The 26,398-nt window shown below is 39.4% G+C and overlaps 1 pseudogene; it reads left to right on the forward strand.

The window, feature by feature from the left end:
- Positions 1-6,718: 6,718 nt before the first annotated feature.
- The window catches only part of LOC138173476 (uncharacterized), a 37,803-nt pseudogene continuing 18,123 nt past the window's right edge, over positions 6,719-26,398 (forward strand).

Consider the following 26,398-nt stretch of genomic DNA (forward strand, 5'->3'; position numbering starts at 1 on the left):
CTCTCTCTCTCTCTCTCTCTCTCTCTCTCTCTCTCTCTCTCTCTCTGGAGAGCAGAAGGATGGCAACTGGAGTTAAGTGACTTGCCCAAGGTCACAAAACTAGTAAGTGTGTCAAGTGTCTGAGGTCAGATTTGAATTCAGGTCCTCCTGACTTCAGGTTCAGTGTTCTATTCAGTATTGCCACCTAACTGCTGCTATCTTTCTTTTTTTAAAAAAAAAAGATTTTTATGGATTTTTTAACCTGTATTTCCCCCCGCATTCCTCCTTTCTTCTTCCCAGAAAGCTATCCTATATACAATTTTTTCCCTTTTTTTTTTTTACTGAAACTTAAATACACAAATAAGAAAAGAAAAAGAAACATTATAAACTTAAATATTAAAACTTTAATAGTAGCGGCTAGATGGTGTAGTGAATAGAGCACTGGCCCTGGAGTCAGGAGGACCTGAGTTCAAATGTGACCTCAGACACTTGACATACTTACTAGTTTTGTGACCATGGGCAAGTCACTTAGTTCAAATTGCCATGCCTTCCCCCCTCCAAAAAAAAGCAAAAAACAAAACAAAACAAAACGAAAAAGCCTTAAATACAAAATAAGAAGAAAAAAAGCATATCATGTGCACAACAGAACATGAAAGGATTCAAAACATATAGCAAGAAAGTCTATATAATAAATGATGCATGTTGTGTTGAGAACTGTCCATCTTTGCTTCCTCATTAGCTTTCTTTCATAGTCTGTTGTGCACTTTTTACTTTGTTCTCTTTTCCCCCTTCCTCCTCCCCTCCCCCAAAGGCTATAATTAAGTGTGTTTACATTTATTTATAGATCTATAGATACATATATACATATATTCACATACATACATATATATATGCTTTCCCTAACAAATTTTACTTCTGATCTTTGTTTTTGTTTGCGTGTATCTCTTATTTCCTCTCTCCTAACTCTTCTAATTTACTTCTACCTGCTACCTGCCCTCCTATTACTTAACCTCCCTTCCCCTCCAAAGATCCCTCTCTTGTTCTCCCATTCCTATCAATCTAAACACCCTTCTATACTCCCTCTTTAACCTATTCCACCAACCCCCCCTTATAATCCCTCCCTTATCCTCTCCCCCTTCTCTATTCCCTTAGCATTTTATTTCTTTCTGAATTTAGAAGGGTTTTATATTCTTCTATATGCTTATGTATTGTTCCCTCTTGAACCCATTCCCAATGAAGGTAGGTTTCCAGAATTACCAGCCCTCCTCCCCATCTAATTCCTCTGTATTGGTTCTTCCTCTCACACCTCATTTGTATAAAATAATTACTCTTTGGCTGTTCTTAAATGGTTTTACTTTTTAAAGTCATATCATACTCAGGTCTACCCCCAATCTTTCTTACAAACTACCCAATTACTGATAACAATCTTAGACATACGTTTTGCATTTTACATATATAAAAGGTGAAACAGTCTTTATTAATAGAGTCCCTTGTAATTAGTCGTTGGTATGTACCTTGTTTTTCTCTTGGCTCTTGTATGTCAAATCTATTAAGTTCAGGTTTGTTTGTTGTTGTCGTTTTTAGCAAAGTCATGAAAGTCTGATAGTTCATTACTTGTCCATTTTTTTTCATTCAGGACTATGCTTAGCTTGCTGAGTACTATATTTTCAGCCAAAATCTCAGTTCTTTTGCTCTTTGATATATGGTGTTCTAAGACCTGTGTTTTTTTAGCGTCACCACTGCTAGGTCTTATGAGATTCTAATTGTAGCATTGCCATATTTAAATTGTTTTGTTTTTTTCTTGTTGCTCATAATATTTCATCCTTGAGTTGGGGGTTTTAGAATTTGACTATAATATCACTATAGGTTTTCTTCATAGGATCTCTTTCAGGTGGTGACAATAGTGAATTTTTTCTATTTCTATTTTTCCCCTCTTGTTCTAATGTTTCAGGACAATTTCCTGAAATTATTTCTCATATTATTGTATCAAGATGCTTTTTTTGGTAGTCTGATTATTCTTATGTTTTTTCTCTTTTTGAACTGTTCTCCAAATCAGTTGTTTTTCTTTGAGATGTTTCACATTCTCTTCTATTTTTTCATTCTTTATATTTTGTTTTATTATTTCTTGAGCTCTTACAACTTCCTCTTCTTCCCTGACCCAATTCTGATTTTCAAGGAGTTGTTTTCTTCCTTACGATTCTGGGTCGCCTTTTCTAATTGGTTGACTTTCTTTTCATAATCGTCTTGTTTTTCTTAGATTGTTCTTTTTTAAGAATTTTTCTTCAATCTTTCTCATTTGATTTCTAAAGTCTTTTTAAAGTTTTTCTAAGAATTCTTTTTGAGCAGTTGACCATTTGACATTACTCTTTGGGGTAGAAGAGGGGTTTTTTTGCCTCAGTATTGTCCTCTGAAGAAGAACCTCAGTCTTCTCTATTCCCATAGTAATTCTCCATGTTTGGATTCTTTGTCCTTTATTCATTTTGTTTTAATCATAATAGCCTAGTTTTTATAATCACCCATAGTCCTGGGATATGGGGGATGATGGCCTCTGGCCTCAGATCCTCCTCTCTAAAAAAATACTATTTGTCATATGAGATGGCTCTCTGGAAGGGATATTTGGGATGACATGGTGACGTAAGGGACAGAAATATCAATAAAAATCTATTTTTTAAAAAAAGTTGATGAAAGCCTGAACTATGGTGACAAGCTGTGTAAGTGGAGAGAAGGAGATAATGCAAGAGATGAAGAAATGGTAAGATCTGTCAATTTACTGGATATGTGGGTTGAGTGAAAATGAGAAGTTGAGGATGATACCAAGGACACAAACCTTGGTAACTAGAAGGGTAGTAACATCCTTGACAGAAATCAGCAAGTTCAGAAGAGGAGTTGGTAACATGAGACTGGAGTTTAGGACAGAGACTAGGATATGATACAGAGATTGGGCCATCATCAGCATAGACATGATAAATGAACCCATAGTGGCCAAAGAGGTCCCCAAGTCCAACTGTGTAGCAAGAGAATAGAGGAGAAAAGGGTCTAGGACAGAGTCTGAGAGCACACCCACAACTAGGGGGTATGTTACAGAGGATGATCTACCAAAGGAAATTAAGGAGCTGCTATATAAGGTAAGAGGAGAACCTAGAATGAGCAATGTTATGAAACCTAGAGAGTCTAGAGGATCCAGAGTGTTTTGGTAGTTGTAGTAACAGTAATAATAGTAAAATTTCTATAGTACTTACTATATGCCAGGCACTATGCTAAACATTTCACAATTCTTATCACATTGATCCTCACAATAACCCTGGGAAATAGGTGCTATTATTATCCCATGTGCTAAGGGAGAGTGCTAGACAAGTACCAAACTCTCTATGATCCTCAGAGAGTAGACAGTCTTCAATTTCTCAGTTCTTCTCTTTGGATCAGCTTTCCTTATTATGTGGTATGCTTAATGTTGATTCACCCATGAGAATAGCTACCATTCTCCACCTACTAGAAACCCCATTATCTCTCCCCTGAATCTGCTAAATTTCCCTAAGTCCTACTCACATAATTTTGACATAATAGAGCCAGCCACCCATGTTAGTCAGGAACACTTGGCTACTGTATACAAAATTTTATTGCATAGAATCAATTAAATATATACACACATATATTTATATACATGTATGTTTGTATATATGTACATAGATATAGATATCTATATCTATAAAGATATAAACAATAGCTGCTATTTAGTCACATGCCTTCAAGTTTCTCGTAGACCAAAGCTGATTTCTTTTCCATTCTAGCCAGAAACTCTGAAGGTCTTTCCCTCACAGTATGATTTATTTGTGAAGTCAAACTAGTCTATCCTTTGCCTCAATTCTTACATAGCCTTTAATCACTGAATGGGTGATGCCTCAAACAAACTGAGACCTGGGAGGGAATTTAGTTTTAAAAGTCCAGGGTCTCCTACTGCATTCAGTACCATCACCAGTTGTAGTGATCTCTACCTTGCCACTGGACTCTAATGACTCTGGAGGAGAGAGTGAGGTTGATGACTTTGCACAGCCCTTCCTCACTTAAAGCCAATTCACTTGCAAGTCAACACATCACAGATAGTAAGGGGGTCAAACAGAGTCAAAAGGAGATTTCAGGGTTTTCTTTGCTGGCACTGAGGCAGGAGTCTGTTGCTTTGCCCATACTTGGATCTGAGTTGCAATCCTGGGGCAAGGAGGAGCATTAGCATAGCAGAGCTTGGGGCCACAGTGGAGCAGGGACCTTCCTCACAGTTCCAGAACACAAAGGAGTGCTTGTGGTTGCTTACAGACTAGAGCACAGGCCAGGAGAGGAATAAACACCTCTCCTTCAATCATAACACCTTGAAAGAAGTGAAAACTTACAGGGCCATAGAAGTATCTTTGAAAATAGCTGCACAAAATTCCTGAAACTTGGGACAGTGTCCCTTCCACCCTAGAAACAGAGCTCTACTTTAATAAAGAGTTAAAAAGTCAAGTAATAATCTAAGGAAATGAGCAAACAACTGGAAAAAAATCTCTGACTAAAGAAACTTCTTTTGGTGACAAGGAAGATCAAAATATATACTCAGTAGAAGACAACAAAGTCAAAGATTGCCATTGATATTAATGAGGGGGCAAGTACCCAATTTCCACCACCTTCCTCTTATTTCTCTTTTCCTTCTCTCTCCTCTCTTTTCCTATCCCAATTCCTCTCCCTACCTCCCTCTCCCTCTCTCCTGTTCCCCCTCTAACTCTTCCCTTCCCTTTTTTTCTTTCCCTTTCATTTCCTTCTTTCCCCTTCCCATTCCTTCCCCCTTTCTCCCCTCACCTTCTCTCTTCTCTCACAGTATCACAGAACTTCAGAGACCATCTAGGTAGAGAATGTAACTGAAGGGATCAGAGAAAGGTCCACAAAGAAAATAGTCTCCTGAACTGACTCTTGAATAAAATAATTCTGAAAAGTTGAGATCAGTAGAGAACATCTTATAGAAATGGGAAATTGTAGCTGCATGGAAATAGGAGGTAGAGAGTCTTAATTCAAAGGCAGCTGGTAGTCTAGGTTGGCTGGAACACAGAGTTGGTGATGGTAAGTGGTAGGAAATAAGACGGAGAATGTAGGTAGGAACTCTATTGTGAATGGCCTTAAACACTAAACCAAGTAATGTACATTTTGTCTATGGGCAATAAGAAGTCATTAGAGGTATTTTATCAGAGAGAAAATTTGCCTCTTTGCCATTTACATCTGTTGTTTTCTAGACCAAATATAATCCCTTTGACAATTTGCTAACCCTTCATATACTTCTTTCCTCTTTTTCTACTCATGCCTTTCCTTTCCTTTCCTTCTTTCTTCCTGTTAATCTGTCAGCCAGGATTAATTGAATCTTTACAATGTTCCAAACTCTGTTCTGGAGAACTGTGGGTGATTATAGAAAAATCTAAGAATGTGAAGGAACACTGGGATCAGCATCACACCTAGAGGGATACGAAACCAATGGCTATCCCTAGGAGCCTAGGGAAAATCAAATTGTGCTTACTTTCCTATGCAATCTCTTCCCAATCAACATCCTCCCCTCTTCTAAAGGCAAATTGAAAACTTGCATACACAGAGGAAATCAGATTATGATGAACAGTAAGGGAGTTCTTGAAGGGGAAAAGAAATTACAGATAGAGCCTCTGGTGGAAGATAGGGTAAGAAGAATGAGAAGTGACAGTGATGGGAGATTTATAGACTTCCCTGCAAAGCCTCAGGTCTTTTTCAGCATATGCTGGTAGAGTCAGCTTCTCCACAAACTGTAACAGTCCAGTTCGATCCCATGCTCTTCTCAGATACCCCACCCCTGCCACCTTAGCCCCCCCTGCCCAGCACTAGGGGCATAGGACCATTCCCACCCCACCTACTATCCTTCCTCAAATGACAAAGCTCAGGACTATTGCCCCAGTTCATTCCCCCTGAGGCAGGGAAGTCTAAAGTTCCAGCTAGTGCAGGAGTTCTTAACCTGGAATTCATTTGTATGTATAGATTTCAGGTGTCCATGAACTTAGACTGGGGAAAAAAATCATTAGTTCAATACAAATGGTTTCCTTTGTAATCATATGTATTTTATTTTAGAGCATTTAAAAACAGATGGAGTCCCTAGGTTTCCATGAGACAGCCACACATTAAGAACCCCTGCACTAGAGGGTAAGCTCCCAGAAACAAGGTCAGATCATTCCCACTCTTTCTTTGATAGCACCCGCATCACCAGCAAAGGCTCTGAGAAGTAAAGGAAAGACAGAGAGTTCAGGCTGCCAAAGTCTGAACTCACAACTTACTTAAAGAAATCATCTCACCCCACCACCTGCACAGCCCACTTATGTAACCCACTTTGGCAGGTCAGATTCCCCAGCTAGCCCTGGATATCATCCAATCTAACCCCACCTGCTGCGAGAAGCCACCCTGCAGGGCTCTGAGCCAAGGGACTGAGGGGAAAGGGGGAAGGGATGAAGCAGGTGGACATAGCCACAGTTTCAATTAAGCAGAAAGACCTCCCTCCAATTTGGAAAAAGGAAATAGCTTGCCTGAATGCATGTGCACATGCATAGCCTGTGGTGAAATGAGGAAACTAAAAATGGTTCTGCAATGATCACATAGGAAGCTACGCTGAAACATGCCACAGGGGAAGGGAGGGGGGAGGAAAAGGGAGGAGAGGGATTAGCCCAGCTCTGTAATATACACAGGGGATTTCTGAAGAGCAGAAGTCATGGGAAAAGACCTTCCACTATGGGCAGATGAAATAAGCTTCTATTTTGGTCCAACCCAGGGGGAAGTACACACAGAGATGAAGGGCTTGCCTGTGGCTGGTGTACAGACGGATGGTCTGCGAGCATGCCCTGTGTGGTTTCCTGGCATCAGGGAGAAAGCAGATGAGGAGACTGTGAAACCCCAAGAGAATGCTAAACCCTGCTATTCAACCACCAGCTGTGTCAGTTTGAGGGAAAGATCATCTGTCAGTTTCTGGTATCAGCCCAAGCGACACGCAAAGGGCAGCCTCTTCTGGAGAATCAAGTCAGAGACAAAGCATTCTGAAAGAGGAGAGTTCAGATCCTCAAGTAAATGTGTATAGAGCTATTCTGTGGTCAAGTGGGAATAAGAGGGGTTGCTTTGAATAGGCACTCAACTGAGCATAAAAGTCCTCAATAAATGTTTGCTTGATTAATAAATCTGGATCCTATTTCCTATGGGCAATGAGAAATATTAAGAAATCTACCTTCAGTTAGACACAGAAAGAGACTGACCTCCTCCTTTCTCACCTGCAATATTAGTATCTATTCCACTCTTGGTTACTACATGATCCAAGTGGGAGGTAACCACCTTGGCCCATGCAAACTGAGGCAAGGCAGCCACAGCCACCAGGCTGACATCTTGGATCCCATCCCAGTCCCAGACCCTCACTAGAGTTGTGATGGAGAGAGTTAGAAAGGTGATGTGGCTGTAACTGATTCATGCTGCTGAGAGAAATGATTATTTCTTTCTTTGTATTTATAACTAATTATTGAATCAAGACCAAGATTTTTCTACTTTCTCATCCAGAAATCGACCAGTGATTCTCCCCTTCAGTCATTCTTCTCTTTTCCCTATTACCAAGCATGGGAATACTCTTTTAGCCTCTGGTTACTGCTGCCCTTTCTCCACCACAGCCTCATGGTTATTGCTTCTACAGGAAATGTAAAGCAAGGGTACTCAATCTTGGTTGTTGTTCAATTGTTTTGGCTATGTCTGATGCTGAACCCATTTGGGGTTTTCTTGGTAAAGATACTGGAGTGGTTTGCCATTTCTTTCTCCACCTCATTTTACAGATGAAGAAATTGAGGCAAATGAGGTTAAATGCCTTGCCCAGGGTCACACAGTAAGTATCTGAGACCAGATTTGAACTCTCAAAAATGACTCTTCCTGACTCTAGACCTAGTACTGTGCCACCTAGCTGCTCACAAAAATAATAGCTAGCGTTTATATAGGACCTACTATGTGCCAGACACTGTGCTAAGTGCTTTATTCATATTATCTCATCTGATACAGCAACCTTAGGTGCTATGATTATCTCAATTTTACAGTTGAAGAGACTGAAGCAAACAAGACGTTCAGTGACTTGCCCAAGGTCAAGTTCTGAGGTCAGATTTCTTGGACTCCAGACCTAGTACTTTATTTACTTACTGTGCCCTCTTGCAGCTTCATGATGGCATTGGGCTTGATGATTACAGGGTTCCCTTCCACCTTTAAATCCATGATTCCATTTTGGTTTCTGATGGGGTCTTTCTTTTTATTAGTGACTTCTTTGGGGTATTTGCTGAGCAGTGCATCTCTGGGTCAGAGGTATCAGCTTAATCCCAAATGGCCTCCTTACCAGATTGCTTGGTAAGTACAGAGTTCTTCTCACAATGTATTTGTGCACCCATATTTCTACAACCCCTCCAAGAGCAACTAGTCCTATCCTTTGCCATCTTTGTCACTTTCATGAAACCTGAAAGTTGTTTTTATTTGTATTTTCTTTTTTTTTTTAAGCAATCAAGGTTAAGTAACTTGCTCAAGTTACATGGTCAGTTATTTCTGGGTGTGGTGCTAAGTATCTGAGCCCGGATTCAATCCCCAGGTCATCCCGACACTGGAGCCGGTGCTTTTACTTGCTGAGCCACCTGGCCGCCCCTTATTTGTATTTTCTTACTGAATTGAATTCTAAAAGGAGAAACCTGACCACACCCAAATTATCAGAAATAAAGAAATGAACACTCCCTGTCAGCTCTCTGAGCACTAGGAGCTCTTGCATATTTTTTCTTTTTTTATTATTAGAAGAATGGAAAAAGGAAAGAGCTTAGTATTGCCCCTGGGCATTTGCTCACACAAAAGCCCATAGTTATCTTTTTCCAATCAGAAGAGAATAATTTTACTTTTTCTTAAACTTATTTCTTTGCCCTTTGAAGCTATAACTTCCATTATTTCTAATGTTCATAGAGTATTCCCCCATGAAATTGTCACTAACTCACTAATCATGCTTCGACTCAACTCATTTTAACAAAAGAGCTTTCAGTGGTAATATTGGCTTACTAGAACATAACTGTTTAAAACATATTTAAACAGAAGATAAAGTTTTGAAGCAGAGTTAAAAAGTGACTTTGCTACATATCTTCCTCATTTTCTGTAAAGAAGCTTTGATATTTACAAAAGTTGACATATTATACCTGCACTGATATGCCCCAAGGAAGTGATGGCACATAGAGTGTTCTCTTGATTGTAGCTTCAGGTGGCCCTGACCAGTTAATCAATCTATTAGTCAACCAGTATTTACTAAGTACCTACCATCCACGCTAGTAACTGGGAATAAAAATACAAAAGTGGGATAGTCCTGGGCTCAAAAAGCTTACATTTTAATAGATGAATAAAATATATGCACAGGAGTGTTGGTCAGTAGATTTTCATGCCCTTTCAAGTAGTAATGGTAATATTTATCTGATTACTGTTCCCAGAGAAAGAGAAAAAGGTAGAAAGCAAAGAGGAGAAAGAGACATACAGTGGCAGATGGTAAGATGCCCAAGTGGGGTAAGCTATGATATTCCTGTGGATGGCTGATGGAATATAAAGCACAATTTGAGATAATCGGTTGAGATGAGTTTTTACTCACAAACTTTAATTAGGACATTTCATCACTTGAGCAGAGTTCCCAAGCTGAGCAGATTAACCAAATCTTATCATCATAGCCCCTTCATATCCAAATATAGACAGACTGGCTTCTAGGTAGCAGATAGCATGGTCTAGATTCTAGAATAAATACCCACAGCCTCCATGACACAGACACTACATCTAGTGATGCTGTCCCTCACGTGCAGCATGGCGGGGGGGGGGGGGGGGGGGGGGGGGGGGGGGGGTGTTTGCATGGCTCAAAGGGAAAATGAGGGGGTTGGATTGGCTGATATCTATGGTCCCTTCCAGTTCTATCTTTCTATGTGGCATGCTAAACGTGCTCTCTTCTTCCTTGCATTGTACTCTTTCTCTCTCCCTACTCTACCAATGATAACCTGTGACTTAAGATTGCAACTGTGAGCCCACACAGACTGTTTTCAATCTCAAAAGCCTTTTTCAGAAATCCATTTGGATAATGTTCTCACACAGGTTTTTCCCTGCAGACACCAAAATTTACCTCTTTGGGTTCCTCCAATGCTCTTGTAAACACTCTAGGTAAATAAAAGCATTTCACATAGAACAGGTTAATTTAAAAGCATGGGAGAAAAAACACTTGGTCCTCAAGAAAATAATGATGGCACACAAGTAAATGAAAGACTTCTGATTTTTTGTTCATCCCCTAAACGCTGTTAAACAAACCCTGTTTAAATCCCAATGCTAATAGGTGAAGTTCCTTCCATTTCCAACTCTCAGCATAACCTTATTCCATTTTGTGGTTATTTGGATCTGTGATTTTAATTACATAAGAAACCAATGGTTAGGAAGCTCCCTCTCCCAATACAGATTGGCAACTGTTCCACAATTTAGTATTATAAGACATGCCAAGAGCACTGAGTGCTTCTAATGCCTTACCCAAGGTCTCACAGCTAGTATGGAAGAAAACTTGACCCCAGATCTTTCTGAATCCAAAGCCAGCTATTTCTCACCAATGGAAATGTTACCCTCTCAATATATTCTATTGGGTGGATACTCTATGTATAGATAGCTAAGTGAGAAAGTAATTTGAGGAAGGAGAAATCCTTATCAACTAAGGGAGATAGGAGAACCAAGGAAGGCTTCCTAGAGGAGATGACAGAGGATAAGCCTTGAAAAACTAAGGATTCTAAAAGTTCCTTCTAAGGAAGGAGTGCATTCTAGGAGAAAGAGAGAAGAGGGATTTCATGGTAGATAGCCTCAATATTCTCAGTTTTGCTGATTATTTTCCTCTTTTCTCCTTTTTTTCTTTAAAAGAAAATTATCTGTTATATGGGGATAGTCCTTGGGAAGGGTAAGAGGAGAGAAATAGGAGGAAATTCAAGTAATATAAAAGCAAAAGATACACATTTTTTGTAAAGAAGAGTTTGGATAACTATTTTTCAGGTTCATTGGGGAAGAGATCCCTGTTAAAATATGGTCGACTAGTGGACCTCTGATGTCCCTTCTAACTCTGAGATTCTTTGATTCTCTGTTTCTCTAAAATTACTCATAACTCTAATTCTGAAATTAATCCATATTATAAATGTCTCACCAAAGTTTCTATAAATCCCAGGCATTTCTGATAGGTGGCATATTTTTGTATAGTTTTTGATATATATCTATTTCCTGATTTTTTTTTTTCAGTATCAGATCTTATAATGAAACTGTGCCCAATTCAGTACGTTTCCACAGGAAGAATTATGAAAACTCTGGAGCTTCCCAAACTTTTAATTATGTCAAAGACCTTTTTCAATATTTCAGAAGCTTTTTTGACATTTTGACAATGAGACAGCATTATTGCATTTACCCTTTTCTTTTAAGGCATGCAAAGATACAGTGATGGTAGTCAAACGAAACACATTGTTAATATTATTTTACGGTCAGTACAGTGGCTTCACTTGTATTAATTTAGGAGCCTGTCAATCTCAAAAAGTTTCTACTTTAATAATATGTGTCCCACATATCTAACTCCTAGAATTCCAAATGATCATTTCCTAATTTCTACTGTAAGACAAATGTATGGATTATGTTTGATACCCAAGATATTTCATCTGTTCCTGTATATTCTGGATAAATATAGTTACATCATCCATATGACCTAAGGAAAATTTCTAGATCAATAGATAAGTCATTAATAAATCTTTAGAAAGAGAGGGGGTAATGAGATCCTCTGTTCAAAGGACAAAAAAGGTATTCAATTCATATATCCTATCTAGCATTATCAATGCTACTCTTGGTCTGAATTTCTCATCGAACGTCATTTGCCAAAAATCTTTATATAAATCAATAATCTTAGTTGTTCACCCAAAATTTCACAGAATTACAGAACCTATCAGAGATGTCAGATGGCCAATTTGTACACGAACAAAAAACCCTCTGCAGAATAGTACAAACTAATTAAATGAATGCTATGGTGAATCAGTCAATCAATTAAGCATTTATTAGACAAGCATTATGTGTCAAGCACTGTCTTAGGTACTGGATGTTCACCAAGATTTCCAAGCAAATCTCTAGGGATGGGTAACCCACTATTCTGAAGACAACCCATTCCATTTTGGGATGACTGATTATTAACAAGTTTTTCCTTTCAGACAGCCATAATCTTCCTTTCTTCAATTTTTACCTCTCACTCCTGGTTCTCCCCTCTGGAGAAAAAACAGAACAATTTATTTTTCCATAGTCTTTAAGCTACATGAAGATAGCTGTGATGTCTCCTCCAAATCTTCTCTTTTTCCTACTAATCATTCCCAGTTCCTTCAACCAATCCTATCATGGTTTAACCTTTTTTTTTTTCCCTTAAATTTATTTTTTTTTTGGAGGAGGGAAGGCAAGGCAATTGGGGTTAAGTGACTTGCCCAAGGTCACACCACTAGGAAATGTGTCAAGTGTCTGTGGCCAGATTTGAACTCAGGTCCTCCTGACTCCAGGGCCAGTGCTCTATTCACTATGCCACCTAGCTGTCCCACCATAGTTTAATCTTAAAGTCCTTCAAAAACGTAAGTCATCCTCCTTTGGATCCTTTTCAACTTATCGATGTCCTTTATGAAATATGACATCTGGAACTGAAAACATGTCCCAAATGTTGGGGCACTTAGTAGGTGCTTAGTAAATGCTTGTTGATTCATAGCTACAATAACCCTTGAAGATAGAGAACAATGAAACTATGACCTTCCTAGTCCTTATGCCATGTATCTGTCAATATAGCCTAAGACTGTACATTAGTTTTTATGGCTATAGCACCAATGCAAAATTCACAGAACCCATGGTCACTATAAATATACCTGCATAGTGCTTGAGCACAAAATATAACAGATTCTCCATATAGAAGACAGAAGCAAAACATTTATTCAGACACCAGAAAACCAAATCCTAACATCAGGAAACTGAATCCATCATAGCAACATAGAAATGAATGCACCACAACATAGCAGAGAGCCACACCATCTTTTAGCCTTCTCACATACCAGCACAAGACCAATATTTACTCACAAGCCTGTCTCCCTTAGAAGCGTCCTCTCCTCCCAACTAACTAGCTTGCTCTGACTCCCAGCTTCCTCTGGGCTCTGCTCCACCCTTCAGCAAATTCCTTCCACCATAGGCTCCATGTGATTACATTCAGCCTATTAGGGGGCAGGGTATATTTTCAAAGCAGGGAAGGTCTTCAAATTCCTATTACCGTTACAGTGGCTGCTACATTACCTCCACTGACTCAGAGAGCTCTGCATCAATTCTAAGTATCAAGTTTGATAGTAGAATTTAATTTTCCATAATCTACATGAAATTCAACTATACTGTCATCTTATTTTGTAACCAGAAGCCCAGTGTTTGAAGAAAATCTAATCACACCTGGGTTTGATATTTATTCCATCTCCTTCTTCATGTCACCTGACATCTTTTCATTGACACTATAAGGAAGTTCCCTAATGGGATTGCCATCTCTTGTCCTTCAAGTATGTATGGTCAACTGGGCTCTAGCAGTACAAAGGTCATTGGACAAGACATCAGGAGACATAGGTTCTAGTCTCACCTCTGATACTATGTGACCTTGAGGAAGTCACTTGGATAAGTCTGGGCCTCAGCTTCCTGACTATTACAATGAGATTCTATTGGATTTTCCCCAAGGCCCTCTATTGTTCAAAAGATGTCACATGGATAAGTAGGGTCTCGGTTTCCTAATTATCAAAATAAACAGGTTTTATTGCATGATCCACAAGGTCTTCTCTTGTTCAAAAATGTTAAGTTCAATTCAGTTCTGTTCTTCTCTAGTTATGCCTAGTTTACTTTGCAGAATGTCTAAACACATGCATAATTCTTTCCTTCTGACTTTCTTTCTTCCCTAAGCCTGAAAGTCCTGCCTTCTGCAGAAACACTGCCCTATCCTCCTTACCTACCCCTTTATACACCTTGCTTGTGCCTAGTTGTTTGCATGTCATCTCCCCCATTAGACTGGGAGCTTCTTGTGAGCAGAGACTGTCTTTTACCTTTATTTGTATCCCTAGTGCTTAGTACAGTACCTGGCATAGCCTCGACATTTGCGTGTTTTACTTTTGAGAGTTTGAACTTTTATATGATTTTATTAATAACCTCATTTTCACTTTCATGTTGACACCTGCTCACATTCTCAGCTATACAAAGTAGAGAGGAAAAAAGAGAGGCAAGATGTATGCAAGTTGTTGAGCAGCTGATATCCTATTAGGGTGGCTTGGCTTAATCAGCCAACTGGCTAGTGAAATTAAGGTTGCCAGTCCCATCATCCATTGCAGCTTCAAGGTTAAATACCAACTTGCCTCTGCTATGCTCCCATACTCCAAGACCATTATGAATCTAAAGCTTTTTGGTTGTTTGTTCAGTCTTGTCCAACTCTTTATAACCCCATTTGGGGTTTTCTCGGCAGACACACTACTTTGTCATTTTTTTCTCCAGTTCATTTTACAGATGAGGAAACTGAGGCAAATAGGGTTAAGTGACTTGCCCAAAGTCACACAGCTAGCCAGTGTCTGAGGCTAGATTTGCACTCAGGAAATGAGTCTTCCTAACTCCAAGTCTGGCACTGTCTCCACTGTGCCACCCAGCTATCTTTTGCTGATGTATTTTTTCAAGCAATGCATCCTTCATGATCTCCAATGTCATCCAGCTATGAACAACAAAGTGTCAGAGGTGATGTCAAGACCTCATGTTCTGATAATAGTGACTCAATTCCAGAAACCTCCTTCCTTGGTTTTCAGAGGACAGCTGAGGGAGACAGGTTTAAAGCAGTATAGTACACAGTGCAACACCCTGAGATTGCCATACAAACCAAAGGAAGGTAAGATTTAGGTTAAAAAAGTTTTAACTTTAAGAATTTTATTTGTTATACAGTACTTATGGTACTGAAGATTTCATGTGTTACGAAAAATGTCTTCACTGGGGCAGAGGGAGGTGGAGAAAATTTAAAACTTATGTAAGTGAATGTAACAAATCAAAAATAAACAAATTTTAAAAAAAAGAAAAGTATATTCACTTATCTGAAACCAATGGTTTTTAAATTGAGATGTTAGCACAAAAATCAAAGAGTTCTAGAGAATTACTAGTGAAAAAAAATGTTTTGCATGTTACCAGTTTTATTTTGTGTACTGCATTTTATGGATTATTTCATGATTATTGCATTAGGAAAAGTGCATATTAATCAGAATTAATAATTTGTTCTAAAGAAATATATGTAGAAGGGGTGGCCAGGTAGCACAGCAAGTAAGAGCACTGGTCCCAGAGTCAGGATGACCTGGGATCCAATCCAGGCTCAGACACTTAGCACCCACCCAGAAACACCTGGCTGTGTAACCTTGAGAAAGTTACTTAACCCCAATTGCTTAAAATATATATATATATATGTAGAAAAGCATATTTTCAGCAATTCCTAGTGAAAGATTACAGTTTTTTGATGGTCACGAGAACCTAATTCCCTATTTCCCATAGGTTTGGCATATCAACATTAACATTTTTTTACTTTCACAGTATTCTAGGAGGGTTACCCCTGCAAAAATTGAGGATTGACTGTATTTAACAAATGCTAGTTAACTGACTAACTCTCTGAGAAAGCCTTAAACTACTTTTAAGTATTCCATGAACTTCTTTAAGCACTAAGAAAATGATTAAATGTTAAATTTTGCTTCAGAGAAAAAAAATTCACCTATTACACCTTGTTCAAAAGTTTTCAGTGGTTCATAAATGCCTGTTGTTTTCAAAGAGGACCGATGACACTGGAGTGGCATCTTGACAGGTGCCTGAATTGGGTTAAAGTGAAGCAGAATTGCGCAAAATCATCAGCCTCACTCTCTTCCTGAGTCATTGAAGTCCAGTGGCAGGACAAAAGTCAAGACAGCTGGTGATGACCCAGGATTCAGTGGTTGATCTTGGCATCTTTGGTGTCTTACCAAGCTTTAAGTGTTCCACAGCACCTGCTTCAGTTGCTTTCATGGCTGTTGAAACAAACTGCTCTCTTCTGCCCATTCTGCCTCTTCACACACTTCAAGTAGGTACCTCCTAACTCACCAACAGGTTTGAGGCTCATCAATTTCCTTCAACCTGGTTTAGCCCATCTGCAGAGACAATTTACTGGGGTGTGGCCACTGCACATACTACAGCTTTTTGGAGCCACAGGTGAGAAGTAGGTGAATCAGGTGGATGCCAGAGGTAAATGAGCAGCCCCGAAAAAAGCTCAACAAACCCTCATCCCAGAGGTAGTAGTCCTCCAACATACCCCATACACCCCCATTGATGCCTACAGGATAAAGAGAGGGCTAGATAGACAGACATGAGAAGGACCAGAGCTGAGATGGAGAGCCAGAAAAAAGCTGGTCTGAGATAAGAGGGAAGCCTGTCCTGTCCAGCAGCTCGACAATGCACCAAGTACATCAGTCCTGGGAGAAGCCATGGAATGGCAGAGATGGGTGGGGTTGAGCCACAAGTTCTTGGGCAAAGATGGGAACTACAGAGACAAAGCCTACAGCAGGGGAGTGGCAGCAGTTGAGCAACAGAAAAATTTTTGGATGAGAAGAATGATTTCTCAGCCAGCAACCTGAACACCAAGGAGGAGTTCCCAGAGAACAGTGAGTTTCTAAACCAAGCCTTCTGGATCAAGGAAAAGATCCAGGACCAAGGCGGAGCCAGAGTCAAAGAGTAGTGAGGGTCAGAGCAAACCTTGGCCTTGATTATCACTGGTGCCATAATAATGTGAATTGTGAAGGTCTGGGAGAAAGGTTCTGTAACAATTGTCCATGCTTGTGTTATGCCCCTGAAGGACTATACATCCCGAGGGGAGGTGGAGATAACAGGAGGGGCAGGTTGGTGGTTTGACTTCCTAACAACCCGAGAAAGGGAATTTTGAGGCGCTCAATCCTAAAATAGTAGCATAAGTCTAAGACTTATTTGTTGATGAAGGTAGAAGCCTACTATAAACAGAAGAAGAATTGCTTTAACTGTTTCTGGGTTCAGGAACAAGTCTTTGCATCTTCTGTTGGAGGAAATAAAGTCTGTCCTTTATTCAAGAGTTTGCATGCATGGGAGGTAAGGATCCTCTCCCCATATTTGTAGAGACTTAGACATAAACTAAGTGTTTATGTTCCAGGGGAAAACCCTATGTCAGGGCAGAAGCCAGAGAAATTAAATTTGAGACAGCCCTGAGATTGAACCCAGTGGCTAGGTGGCGCAGTAAGAGGGCCAGCCATGGAGTTGGGAGGACCCGGGATCAGTTCCTGCCTCAGATATTTAACACCCACACAAAATAACTGGCCGTGTAACCTTGGGCAAGTCACTTAACCCCAATTGCTTTAAACAAACAAACAAAAAAAAAAATAGTGCTTTATGCTCTAGGCCAAGGGTTAGAAAACTACAGCTAAAGACCAAATCTGCTCCCATCTACAGCCTTTTTGTATAGCACATGTACTTAAGATGGTTTTTACATTTTTAATGCAATAAAACTTTTTTTTAATGTAAAAAATCATTCTTAGCTCACTAGCTGTAAAAAACAGGCATGCTGGCCCAATTTGGCCTGCAGTTTGCCAATCTCTGTAAGCCATGGGGTTACTTTAGAAAAATAAAACCTCATTCCTACTATTTATATTGCTAGGTTGGTTTTTCCCCCCTAATATACATGGCCTTTGTCTTCAACTAGAATGTATTTCTCTGAGGATTATTTTCCTGCTCTTTGTATCTATAGTGTCTTAAGCATATGACATTGCCAATAATTATTTGTTACAGTTGTTGAAGATATCAATTACTGCTTCCTTTGGAGATGCTGATTTTCCCCAACAGAAGAATTATTTGGTAATAATGGATTGATTTTTTCCTTGCTAACATATGGCTTTAGCCTATTGAAATGTTTTCTTAGAAACTATCGTAAGGTTATTGATTAACCAATCAAACAGCAAGTGTTTCTTTAATTCCTACTATATACTGGGCATTGAGGTTATAAAGACAGAACTTAGGCAGTCCTTACACCCAAGGAGCTTTCAGTGTATAAACAAGTATATAATATATTAAAATATATATAAAATAATTATATTAAATATAAGTAAGTATATGAAATACATGCAAAATGAGATGCTATAGAAAGAAAAGGTGTAGGGCAGAGCCTTGGCGTATTCCTGCAGTTAGGGAGAGTGACTTGGTGTAGCAGCAAGCATCCTAGCATACCTAGGATGGTTGCTAGCACATGTTTTTAGATCTGCTTTTCTAAAGGAAAGCAACTCAAAATGGGCTAATCTTACTTTAATCAATCAAACATTTATCATTTACCTAGTTCAGGGGAAAAGTCAGCACCCTGAACTTCAGAGAATACAAACAGAAATTACAACAGAAAATAGCACAATTCAGTAGACAGGCTTCTAGCTGTCTGACCATTACATCCATACCTAGTTAGCTACCAGAGAGGGAAGCACCAACATCTGGGTTTTCAAAGCCGAGGGGCTCAACAGCTGCCCAGAGTCTCATTTCCAAATCACACAACTCTTCCCAAAGTAAGCTCCAAAGTAAAATCTCACATCAGGGTATATATAGCCTTCTCCTGGCTCAGAGAATGTCACAACCCTCTTGACCCATTGCCCAATCACAAAGTAACAAGATGTGGGCACTCCTGAAAAACAAGCCTCCAGCCTCAGGCTCCATGTGACCACATTCAGCCTATTTAGGGGTCAGAGTATATTTTCAAATCAGGGAAGGTTCTAAGAGTCACTTAAGCCTATCAAGGGCCAAGGGGCAGGGAAGATCTTCAGATTCCCATTACACTTGGCTGATGAACCAGCAAAAGAGACTAAAAAAGAGTGGCCAGACAGATAAGAAGAAAACCAAGATAGGGCAGTGTCATAAAGGAGAGAACACCCCAAAACAATATTGTTATTGTCATTGTTCAGTTTTGTCTGCCTCTTCATGACCCTGTGAACCACACTATTCATTGGATTTTCTTGCAAAGATATTGGAATGGTTTGCCATTTTCTTCTCTAGTAGATTAAGGCAAACAAAGGTTAAGTGATTTGCCCAGGGTCACACAGTGAGCAAGTATCTGAGGCTGGATTTTAATTCAAGTGTTCCTGACTCCAGGCCCAGTGCTCTATCCCTTGGGCCACCTAGCTGCCTACAAAGGAAAGGGTAATTAGTGTCAGATGCAACAAAGTAAAAAAAAGAATAAGAATTAAGCAAAGGTCATCTGATTTGACCATTAAGATATCATTGATAGCTTTGAAGAGAGTAGTTTCAGTTTAGTGATGAGGTTAGAAGTCAGGCTGAAAAGGGTTAAGAAATGAGTAAGAGGGGGCAGCTAAGTGGTGCAGTGAATAGAGCACCAGCCCTGGAGTCAGGAGGACCTGAATTCAAATGTGGCCTCAGACATGGAACACTTAGTAGCTATGTGACCTTGGGCAAGTCACTTAACCCTGATTACCCTCCCTTCCCACTTCCAAAAAGGCAAAGAAAAATTTTATTTTAATTTAAAATAAAATAAAAGAAATGAGTGAGAGAGGAAGTAGAAGAAATAGATAGCTTTGGGGGAAAGTGGGATTGAGAAGAGGAGTGAAAGAGCATCTCACACTTCTAGGTACTCTGAAATGCACCTTTGACCAAGCAGAAACGTTATCACCTTATCTTCTACTATAAAATTTCTGAATTACTTATACCTTTCTCATATTTTTTCCACCCACCAGAGTACATATTGCTCACCTTTTCTCCATAAAATTTAATATATAGTCTTCTACTGATGTTCCGTGTTCTTAAGGTTTCCTTTCTATAGCCTCTGACTAAATTCAATCAACTTCACTCCTTCTATACATTACTCCCAATGCCAAGAAGGCAGTAGATTCACTGGAGGGCCTCTTTACATGCAAACAATAAATAATAACTTAATACCTGAGATTTGTATAGCCCTTTACAGTTTTCTAAAGTGGTTTCACCCACAGTATCTCATTTGATTCTCTCAACAAACATGTGAAATGAATGTGGTAGCTCATCATCCCAGTAATTACAATGATTACTTTACGTCTTAATCATTCCCTTCAGACTTGCATTAAATCCTTCTACTATGCCATTGCATTGTGGGTGATATTTTTACACATTTAACTATACTTTCTATAGATATTATATCTCCTCTGAAGAAAGTGATTCTTAGCCTTATCTGTAGAGCTTTCTGGAGACATCCCTGATTGGGGGGTGGGAGGGGAGGAGGGAATGTACTGAGTAAAACCTTGGTTTGGGACAACCACACCAATGTCCTTTACTGGGACACTGACACAAGCCAGCACTGCCCCTTCTTGTCACTTTATTGTATAATCTGTTACACCCCCATTAAAGTCCTAGCCCAGGGCTGGGGAACCTGTGGCCCCGAGGTCACATGTGACCCTCTAGGTCTTAAGAGGCTTTGTTTTGTGAAGTCTGGATTTGGTCAAAGGGCCACACATAAGGACCTAGAAGGCTTTGTGTGACCTTAAGGCCATAGGTTCCCCACCCCTGTCCTAGCCTAATGCCTCATCTTTTGGTGCAGATGTGACTGTGCATTCTCAAATTTAACTCAATTAAATTCAACAAATACATATTAAGCACCTACTACATGAAAGGTACATCTGTAGTTAATGGGAGTGGACATAGCTGATGAACCAGCAAAAAGAGACCCAGGAGTGTCTGGAATGGTAGGAGAATCAAGATTGAGCAATGTCAGGCTGACAAAGAGCATCCAAAAAGAGAGGTTAACCAGCTGTGTCAAATACAGCATAGAAGCAAAGGAGAATGGGAATTAATTAAGACTATCAGACTAGGCAATTAATATATCACTGGTAATTTTGAAGGGAGTATTTTGAGTTGAATGCTTGGTATACAAATACAACATTGGAAAACAGACCCTGTGGGATATAACACATACATAGAAAAATAAATACAAAATCATTTGAAGAGGGAGACAAGTCCAACAACTGTGGAGATCAGGAAAGGCTTCCTCTAGGTCCTCAAGTCTAGGAGGTAGAACTTTGAATCCTAAAAGAAACTAAGGTTAGGAAGGACTACACTCCAATCATGGAGCTGGTTGTTGTCTTTCATTCTCAAAGAGATATCGCTATGTTATAGTCAAGGTACAATGTGTCCTACTGTGGCTGATCAGACCCAAAGAAGCTCAGAATGCTCTACACATAATTCATGTGAACATTTGGGGTGGATTCTCTAAATTTGCACATCTCACCTTGCTTTGGAGCTACTTCAATTCTGCTTTGCTCATAGATGAGGGCAGACCATGCTGGGCGGTCCTGTGCCAGTGTTTCCCACATCACACAATCAGTTCCAAATTTCTTATTTTCAAATCATGGAATACAACTTGAACAAAGGCACAAAAGTAGATAATAACAACAACAATAACAATAGTGATAATGACTAGATTTTATACAGTGCTTTAAGGTCTGCAAAGCAATTTGTAGATATTATATCATGTTGAGAAGGAATGCCTAGCTAGCAAGTTGGTTCAATCTCAATGTCAAGTACATTAAGAGGAGTAATATGAAATAAATCAGGAAGAGCAGGTTGTAGTCACTGTAGCTTAGATTTAGGGCACAACCCAAAATCTATCAGATCTGAACAAACTATGAAGGGCTTGGTTCTTAGCCTGGCAAGGATGTATATGCCCATTATCCAAGTTAATTTCAGAGAAGTTGATTGCCAGAAATCTGGCTGCCGGGTACTGAATGAATGTCTTTTGGCCTCAGCAACTCATGAAGCTATATATTAAAGCATGGAGAAACTATGGCATGTCATAGCTATAACTATGGTGGGTAACTTGGATTCTGCCCCAGACTGGGAGATTTAAAAGGCTCCTACAGTATCATGCCAAAGGTGCTTCCTCCTATGCCCACTCACTCCATTCCCATGGTGACAGCAGCAGAAACCTAATCCTTCATCAGAAACTTAGGCAACCTCATGATATTCTAGGACATAATTCTTCTACCAGCAGTTGTTCCTTCGGTGGACCTTCCCGTCCCTAATGCAAACCACTAGCTCCAGTCACAAATAGCTGGTTTATGACTGTGTGAGCTGTGTCAGTTGAAGGAGTAACCATGAGTCCTTGAAATACTGAAGCAATCTGTCACAAGCTTGGTAAGCCACCTAGAATTTTCAAGCCTCAATTGTGTCATCTCTTCTAATGAGTAAAAGTCCTAGGATCACTTGAATTTGGTCCTTGTCTTTCCCCACCTGTGGTGTGTTTCACAGAATGCAAATAAATACTCTGTCACCTGCTGCATCAGCCCAGACCAGTAGAAATTCATCAACAGCTGCATTTTGAGTTTGTTAATCCCTAGATAACATGCATGAAGGAAATCACGAACCAATTCTAGCAACTGTAACCTATATTTTGGAGGGCCAGTCATTGTTTATGGAGTTCCCAAGAAGCTATTCAATTTCTGAATATCCATAAACTATAAAAAAAAAACATTTTCCCATGAAATTTGTTTCCTTTATTTCTTTGGTAAAGGGGATCTATTACAGGAGAGCAGCTTCTCCTACTGGTTTTAATGCTAGATATTTAAAGATTTCTCATTAAAGCTGGTCAAATTCTTTCACATAATTAAGCTTCCCAGGGTGTCCCAAAAATCTTAGTGCAGCTTTAATTTCTGAAAGTTTAAATCAATTAAGTTTAAATTAATTTAATCTATGAAAGCTTAAAACTGAACTCAGATTTTTGAGATACTCTGTATACTGAGAGAATTCATTTTCCCAGAAAGCTGTAGGAATATGTTTCTTCAAATCTTAGTCATTGTTATGGAATCTTTTCCCTTATCATAAGAAAGAACTATTCTTTTTATTAAGTTCATCTTAGTTTTACTTAGATTGACATTAGAGGAAGAACTCATAATCTCACGTTTTTTTTTCTTTTTCTCTACCATGGGCACCTAATTTTTGTAACTCCATCCCTTTACTGTAGTGTTAGATTAGCACAAAAGATCAATTTCTTTCTCACAACATTTATCTTCATACATATGGGGAGACAATATTATGTAAAACTCTATTACACTCACTTAGATTCATAGAATGTCAGATCAGAAATGGATCTAAGATATCATCTGGTATGACTGACTCATTTTACAGATACGCTCCTTGACCACCTCTTCATTCACAAAAATTTGCAGGCTTTCAAATGGTTGGTTCCCCAGGCCCTGGTTTTCTTAGTGTTTCCCTAGAATATAATCAGTAGGAAGATTCCTAGCAAATGCCTGAATGGAAGTTTATTTCTAAATCTAGCTCTACAGCTGCAGCAGCAAGCACCCTAGCATGCCCAGAATGGCCTGCTAACACAAGTTCTTTGATATGCTTTTCTTGGAAAGACTGCTTAAAAAAAGGGGTTAACAATCCTACTTTTTATCACATTCACTAGTTCAGGTGAAAGGTCAGCACCCTGAATGTCAGAGAAAATACAAGCAGGGAAATTAGTATAAAGACCAACAGACAGGGTTCTGACTGCCTGAATCAAAGCAATATTGCTATATACTTTACATACACCACTGGATCGAGAGAGGCCTTATATCTGAACAGTCAGGGGTTCTGAACATACTCAGACTCTTGACCAGAAAATCAAACAGTCCTTCTCATAAGCAAACCCCCAAAGCAAAATACCAACTTTTCAGAGCCAGAAGGCATCAGTCACTCAGTGTGTGTGATCAACTTAATACTAAGATGTGTGAAAGCCTTCCTACAAGCAAGCCTCCCCTAAGCAAACTTCTCTCTAAGGAAGTTCCTCCCCCAATGGACACTCTCTCTCTCTCTCTCTCTCTCTCTCTTTCTCTCTCTCTCTCTCTCTCTCACACACACACACACACACACACACACACACACACACACACACTCTGTCACTACAGTTGTAGAACAAGCCATTAACAAAATGTCCTGATGGTCATAGGCAACAGATATCTCAAAGACAATAGTACTGCAAATGACCCTCTACCTTCAAAGGCCATTATTATCTCCCCATTCTTATCTTTTTCCATCAATTTCTAGAGCCCCTTGGTAACCTCATTCTGAGACCTCTGCTTTTCCTCGTCAGATGTCTACCAAAACAACTACCTTCGAACTTTACCCCGCGCTAGTATCAACTACCAACTCCATTTGAGACTCTCATTTGCAACACTGGTCTGTACCATTGTCTCAGGCATTGTTGACTTGCTTAAGACGATACCCTTTCAATTCAAACAGTCCATTCAATACAAATGGAAAATCTGACTCAACCAATCAAGCAAGCAAACAAGCAACCAACCAACAAGCATTTATTAAATATTTGCAATGTGACAAGAGCTGGGGATAGAAATTTATGGAATGAAGCAATTCCTGCTCATAAGAAGCTTACATGCCCAACAAAATTTATCAGAGGTAGTGTTCTGTACTTTTTTTTTCTGCTTTTTGGAGGAGCAAGGTAGGGCAATTAGGGTGAAGTGACTTGCCCAAGGTTACATGGCTAGTTTTTGTGTTAAGTGTCTGAGGTTGGATTTGAACTCAGGTCCTCCTGACTCCAGGGCTGGTGTTCTATTCACTGCACCACCTAGCTGCCCCGTGTTCTGTACTTTAAAAAGCACTAGATGTGGAGTGAGAAAGTCTAAGTTCAAATCCCAGATCAGCTACTAATGAGCTATTTAACCTTTCAGAGCTTCTCAGAGTCTCTGAAACAAAGATGGATTAGATGATATCTGTCTTCTAGTTCTAAACTATGATTCTATGCTGGTATATACCTGAAATAGGAATATTGAACTATACATATTTTTAATTTAATTTATTTTATTTTTAATTTATGAAATAAAACAAGCCTTTCCATAACAAAGAAGAATTTTTAAAAGATAATTGCACGTGAAACTACAGATCAGTTTTATGTATTTTAATATCATATGAAGAGATTGTAGTTCTGATTCAGTTCATCCCAATGATTTCAGCCAAAAGTCCCTTAACAGCCTTAAGAAGAGGAGGCACAGAGGAAAGTTTAAATATAAATAATCTATTCAATTGACAAAATAAAACCAGATATATAGCTAGCATTTCCATAAAACTTTCAGGTGTGCAAAGCTCTTTATATATATATATATCACATTTGAGTCTTATAACTCTACCAGGCAGGTGTTATTTATCATTATAGATGATAAGCAGATATAGAGACAGCAGCTAGACTCTACTCTATGCTCTTTGGCCTTCAAGGGCCTACCTCACACTGTAAATCTCAGGCTTAAGACCAGTTGCAACACACTGGAAAAACCACAGAGAAGAGACACAGAAATCTGTGCATTTATTTAAAACTTGTTGCTAAGAGCACTGTCTGTGCATTTTATAATTATCTACTGCAGCTTATAAGTTATTAGCCACAGCAGATTGGTTTTGAGGAGATGGAAAAACAAATTGGATACACTACACCTTATGGTATATCCATTTGATGGTCTAAGACAAAGGAACAAGTAATGCAATGTAGTCACAGAAGAGGTATAGGTGACAATCTATTTTACTTTAGTAGAAAGAAGGATACATGGAAGGAAGGGAAGGAAGGGAAGGAAGGAAGGAAGGAAGGAAGGAAGGAAGGAAGGGAGGAAGGAAGGAAGGAAGGAAGGAAGGAAGGAAGGAAGGAAGGAAGGAAGGAAGGAAGGAAGGAAGGAAGGAAGGAAGGAAGGATAAATTCCTATCATGTGCAATACACTGTATTAAGTCCTTTACGAATATTGTCTCATATCTCCTCATAACAGGCTTGGGAGATTGGTACTATTACTATTTTCATTTTACAGATGAGGAGTTTGAGGCAGACAGAGATTAAATTACTTGCTCAGGATCACAGAGTTGGTGTCTGAGGCCAGATTTCACAAAATCTGCCTGACTCCAAGTCCAGCGCTGTATCCACACTGCACAACCTGGCTGCCTGTAGGCTGGCTGCATTACAACCCTAATGTGGTAATTGTTCCTTGTTGGTCCTTATTAGTGGATGTGCTTCTTGAAAGATCTGATAGCCTTGCTGTTGTTCAATCATTTCAGTAATGTCCAGCTCTTTGTGACCCCATTTGGAGTTTTCTTGGCAAAGATACTGGAGAGGTTTGCGGAACTGAGGCAAAAAGGGTTAAGTGAAGGTTAAGTGACTTGCCCAGGGTCACATAGGCCCTGTCAGAGACCAGGTTTGAACTCAGGAAGATGAGTCTTCCTAACTCCAAACGTAGTACTATATCCACTCTCCCATCTAGTTGCTTCCTTCTGACATCCTACCTAGGAATGACTAAGGCCCCATTTAGTGAGTGAG

This window comes from Petaurus breviceps, unplaced genomic scaffold, assembly GCF_028583685.1.
Source record: "Petaurus breviceps papuanus isolate PSGF00001 unplaced genomic scaffold, PetGlider_PUasm1.0 582, whole genome shotgun sequence".
In the NCBI taxonomy this organism is placed as follows: Eukaryota; Metazoa; Chordata; class Mammalia; order Diprotodontia; family Petauridae; genus Petaurus; species Petaurus breviceps.